At 39.2% G+C, this 5973-nt stretch overlaps 1 long non-coding RNA gene across 1 annotated transcript; it reads left to right on the forward strand.

Moving 5' to 3' along the window:
* The first annotated feature begins 320 nt into the window (after window positions 1–320).
* Window positions 321–5322, forward strand: LOC114622470. The gene is made up of 3 exons (XR_003711600.1): window positions 321–366; window positions 4742–4913; window positions 5183–5322. It is a non-coding gene; the product is annotated as an uncharacterized LOC114622470 (long non-coding RNA).
* The last annotated feature ends 651 nt before the right edge of the window (window positions 5323–5973 follow it).

Genomic DNA, 5973 nt, shown 5'->3' on the forward strand with positions numbered 1-5973 from the left:
TCATATTTATTTTATCACTCTGTCAAAAATGTTATGAAGTGCATTGGTAATTTTTCTAGTGTCAAATGATAATTGTATTGCTATGGGTAAGAATTTATATGTCAAACATTAAAATGTATATATTTCTGGCTCATATTTGCTTGTAATTTAATTTTACTTTTAATTGAGGGCAAGCTCTTGAAGGTTTATGTAGTTGTGAGCCACTCAGCATGGGTGCTAGGAACCAAACCTAGGTCCTCTGTTATATTCCTTAGCCGCTGAGTCATCTTACCAGTTCCCTCACGAATATTTCATGTGGTATCTTTCTGCAGCTTTTATCCAGTGTTGTATGTCCAGCTATCAGATGTCAATATTGTGGTTACAAAGGTAAGTGAGGTACTCACTTCTTACATTCTAGTGCAGATATCAGAACATAAAGGCAAAAGCACAAAATGACAAAATGAAGGCTACATACTTTGACAAAAACATTTAGATTGACATATAAGTGAAGCATTCACTATACTTTACCCCATTCTCCCAGATATTAAAAGCCAGAACAATTCTTGTCTTTGATCAAATTGCTCCTGCTGCATACTCTACAATTGTGGTATACAGCACTCTCACCACCTCCCTGTCCCCTCTTCACAGAGCCCCTCCTCCATTCCCCTCCTCTTCTCCTCTGAGAATGGGAAGGACCCGTCTGGGTAGTAACCACCCTGACACATAAAGACTTGGCAGGATTAGGCACATCCTTTCCCACTGAAGCCATACAAGGCAGACAATTTAGGGAACTTGGATCCACAGGCAGACGACATAGTCAGGGAAAGACCCCTCTCTAGTTGTCAGGGTGGGGAGACCTGCATGAAGACCAAACTACACTTCTGTGTCATATATGTGAGGGTGGGGGGGATGGGAGGAGGCTAGGTACCAAAGCCTCTTTGGTTGGTGGTTCAGTCTCTGGGAGCCCTCAAGGTTCTAGGTTAGTTGGCTTTGTTGGTCTTCCTGTGGAGTCCCTATCCCTTCTTTATCACTCAATCATTCGCCCAACTCTTCCACAAGACCTGTCTAATATGTGGCTGAGGGTCTCTGCATCTGTTTAGTCACCTGCTGGGTGGAGCCTCTCAGAAGACAAGCTAGGCTCTTGTCTGTAAATATAACAGCATATCATTAATAGTGTCAGGGATTGGTTCATGCAGTGGGTCTCAGGTTGGGCCAGTCATTGGTTGACCATTCCCTCAGTAGCTGCTCTATCATTGTCCTGGCACAAATTTAGAGTTGAAGGTTATTTGGATGGATTGGTGTTCTTATCCTTCACTGGGAGTCCTACCTGTCTACAGAAGGTGGTTATTTCAGGCTCAATATTTGCCACTGCTATAAGTCTCAGCTAGAGTCACCCTTAAAGAATTACTGATGCCTCCCCTATCCTAGGTTTCTGGCAAGTCCTAGAGATGCCTCCAACTCATGCCTGCCACCACTTTCCATTCACTCTTCTGGACCTTTCTTGCTATCCCTATGCTTGATCTGGCCCCCATTCCTCTTCCCCTCCCTATACCCTCTTGCACCAAGATACCTCCCTCCATCCACCTCTGATAACTATTTTATTTCTCCTTTTGGGTGAGAGTCAAGCATCCCTCCTTGAGCCCTCCTTGTTATTTAGCTTCTTTGGGTCTGTGGATTGTAGCCTGGGTATCTGATAATTTAAGGCTGGTATCCCTTTATAACTGAGTACATACCATGCACATCCTTTTGGGTATGAGTTACCTTACTCAGGATGATGTTTTCTAGTTCCATCCATTTGCCTGCAAATTTCATGATGTCTTTGTTTTTAGTAGTTCAGTAGTATTCCATTGTGCAAATGAACCACATTTTGTTTATCTATTCTTTGGTTGAGGGGTATCTGGGTTGTTTCCAGTTTCTGGCTATTATAAATAAAGCTGCTATGAACATAGTGGAGCAAGTATTCTTATGGCATGGTGGAACATCTTTTGGGTATATGTCTAGGAGTGGTTCTTGTGGTAGAACTATCCCTAAATTTCTGAGAAAACACCAAATTGATTTCCAGAGTGGCTGTATAAGTTTGTACTTACACCAGCAATGGAGGAGTATTACCCTTGTTCTACATCCTCGCCAGCATGTGCTGTCTCTTGAGTTTTCAATCTTAGTCATTCTAATAGGTATAAAATGGGATCTCAGAGTTATCTTGATTTGCATTTCCGTGGTGACTGAGGACAGTACATTTCTTGAAGTGTTTCATGCATGAATATTGATGCAAAATATTCAATAAAATACTTGCAAACTGAATCCAATAACACATCAAAAACATTGTCTACCATGATCGAGTATACTTCATCCAGCAACGCAAGGGTGGCTCAATATATGAAAATCCATCAATGTAATTCACCATATAAACAAACTGAAAGAAAAAAACCCACATGATCATATCATTAGATGTTGAAAAGCCTTTGACAAAAATCCAACACTAATCACATTAAAAAGTTTTAGAGAAATCAAGGATACAAGGCATACACTTAACATAATAAAAATAATATATAGCAAGCCAATAGCCAACATCAAATTAAATGGAGAGGAACTTAAAGCAATTCCACTAAAATCAGGGACAAGGCAAGGCTGGCCACTCTCTCCATATCTCTTCAATACAGTACTTGAAATTTTAACTAGAGCAATAAGACAACTTAAGGAGACCAAGGATATATAAATTAAAAAAATAGATATCAAAATATTGATATATACATAAGTCACACCAAAAACTCTACAAAAGAACTCCTGCAGCTGATATATACCTTTAACACAGTGGCTGGATACAAATTAATTCAAAATAAAAAATCAGTAGCCATCCTTTATATAAACAATAAATGGGCAGAGAAAAAAATCAGGAAAACAACATCCTTCACAATAGCTACAAATAATATAAAATATTTTGGTATAATTCTAACCAAGCAAGTGAAAGACATGTATGACAAAAACTTCAAGTTTCTGAAGAAACAAATTGAAGATATTATCAGAAGATGAGAAGATTCCCATACTCATGGATTGGTAGGATTAACATAGTAGAGATGGCCATCTAACCAAAAGCAATCTAAAGAATCAATGCAATTCCCATCAGAATTCCAACATAATTCTTCATAGTCTTTGAAAGAACAATTCTCAACTTCATATGGAAAAACAACAAAAAAACCAGGATAGCTAACACAATCCTAAAGAATAAAAGAACTTCTGGAGGAATCACCATCCCTGATTATACAGTGCAATGTGATTAAATCTGAATAGTACTGGTATAGAAGCAGACAGGTCGATCAATGCAATTGAATCAAAGACCCAGAAATAAAGCCACATACCTATGGACACTTGATTTTTGACAAAGAAGCCAAAACCATATAATGGAAAAATGAAAGGGTCTTCAGCAAATGGTGCCAGTTTAACTGGATGTCTGCATGTAGAAGAATGCAAATAGATCCATATTTATTACCTTGCACAAGAGTCAAGTTCAAGTAGATCAAAGCCCTCAACATAAAACCAGATTTACTAAATCTAATAGGAGAGAAAGTGGGGAATGGCCTTGAGTGGATTGGTACAGGAGACAACTTTCTGAACAGAACACCAATAGCTTAGGTACTAAAATCAACAATTAATAAATAGGATTTCATGATACTAAAAAGCATCTGTAAGACAAAGGACACCATCAATAAGAAAAAACAGGGGTTGGGGGTTTAGCTCAGTGGTAGAGTGCTTGCCTAGCAAGCGCAAGTCCCTGGTTCAGTCCTCAGCTCTGGAAAAAAAAAAAGAAAAGAAAAGAAGAGAAAACAACATTCTACAGAATGGGGAAAATGTTCATCAACCCTATAATTCAACAGAGGGCTAATATCGAAAATATATAAAGAACTCAAGAAGTTAGACACCAACAACCCAACTAACCAATTAAAAATGGGGTACAGAGCTAAACAGAGAATTCTTGATAGAGGAATCTCAAATGGCCAAGCTCCTGGTTTTTTTCAGTACAGTTCTAGACATGACTCCAGTGTGCATTCCCTCCACATACTCACAAGGCCAACTACCTCCTTGGTATTTCAGTTTAGGTGTCTTACCTCTATCTCAAATTATAAGTGTCTAACATTGAGCCCAAGACCTCTTATATGTAGGCTTTCCACCTCAGTAAATATCTTCAACATACAGCTAGTTGCTCAAGATAGAAAACTGAGGGTAATACTGACTTCTAGCCCTTTTTTATGGGTAAGCTATCCAATTTTACCAACAAAATATATTAAATAGTAGCGATATATGCAAATTTTGCTATCCAAAAAGTATAAGGGAAGAAAATTAAAAAAAAAACAACTTTAAACCACTGTGAAATTTGTAAAGTAAATGGAAAATATATGCAGAAATCTAACTGGCTCTTTATCAAATCTACTAAAAATAGATGACTAAAAAAATTAAGGTGTCTTTAAATCACAGTCTGGTACAGTTTGTAGGCAAGTGTATATGCAGTGCCTTGGTGCTTTGTACACACTGGACTTCAGGGATACATATTTGAATGAATTAATGAGTGAGCTCATTATTATATAGTCAACTGAATCTATGCTCTGCTGCAGTGAACATTTAAGAAATCATATTAAAATGACTGTCCATACTATTTCAGAACACAGAATTGAGTGTTTTACTTATTACATTTCTGTTATTATGGGAAATATCACAATAAAATATATATGCATCCGTATTTTATGAGGCATTTCATGTCTGTCTTTAGAATTGATTCCTGGGACCTAACCTAATAGCTGAAAGAGGGAACAAATCTCCTACCACTGCTTGCAAAGAGCATGATCCCTTGCAGAGCCCTGAACCCTTTCTTCCTTCCACGCATGCTCATTTAAGAATGCCTTGGCTAGGATCATCTGAACTGCAAATGGAAACTCTATGAGGTATGGGTAGTATGACTCTTTCCTGTCACTGGGCCACTTCATACACGAGCAATTCTAAACAGCTGGTGTAAATAAGAGATGTGGGCAGGAGGTTACAGAGCATCAACCCACAGCTCACATAGAACCTTGGCTCACTGGCCAGTCTCAGAATAAAAGACTCGACTGCTAGGAACATTATGGAATATCTGTTATTTGGAAGACTGTTTATCAGTCATTTGTGTGTAAAATATAAAGATAAAGCCCCCTTTCTCTCCTCTTTTGCTTTGCAGATAATTACAATCTGATTAAGACAAATATACCCATGAACAAGTTAGCCATCTCAATATTCTTCCACTCTGGAAAGCTAGAGACACAGAGAGTATGAAATAAATATAAAAACAAAGACAAAGAAAAGCATCTTATGTTCTACCTGAGACCAATTAAATCGAAACCACTGGAGGTGAGGTCTGAGCCTCCTTTCTCTGTTCACTTTAAAGTTTTCCCATCAACTCTTCTGCAGCCTGGGCTGAATGTGCATGCCATCTGCCCCAGAGTCCTTATTTATCAGGACTGCCAGGCCATTAGTGGCTCAGGCTGCCAAGGAAGGCTTCACGGGGGCAGTGTGACTTGACTTGGACCTAAAAGGAGATGGTAAGTTGGACTGAACACAAGGATGATGTTACACATTACAGGCAGAAAGAATGGCGCTAACCAAAGTAGGTCAGAGAGAGCGAGAAGAGCAGATGTTGCGATAGGCAGGAGGGCTGGAGAAGGGATGACTTCAAACCAAGTGAACTGAGGAAAAAAATGGGAAAAGACAGTGTGGGGCCCAACTTGACTTGAAATGCTGGAGTTTTCAAACTGGTGGCCCACAGCCCCCACCAGACCCATAAACATGTTTATGTCCCTCACAGTACCATCCTTCATCCCAGGAAACATTTATCTCTGAAGAATTTCACATAAAAACTCCGACCTGCCAACTCCAGGCTCTTGTCTTTAGACGACCATGACAGGCTGGAAGCTGAGTACTTTAGGTGACAGTGCCCTCCCTACTCCCACCTGGGGTGTGCTAGATATACAC

This window comes from Grammomys surdaster, unplaced genomic scaffold (assembly GCF_004785775.1).
Source record: "Grammomys surdaster isolate TR1022 unplaced genomic scaffold, NIH_TR_1.0 188, whole genome shotgun sequence".
Taxonomy (NCBI): Eukaryota; Metazoa; Chordata; class Mammalia; order Rodentia; family Muridae; genus Grammomys; species Grammomys surdaster.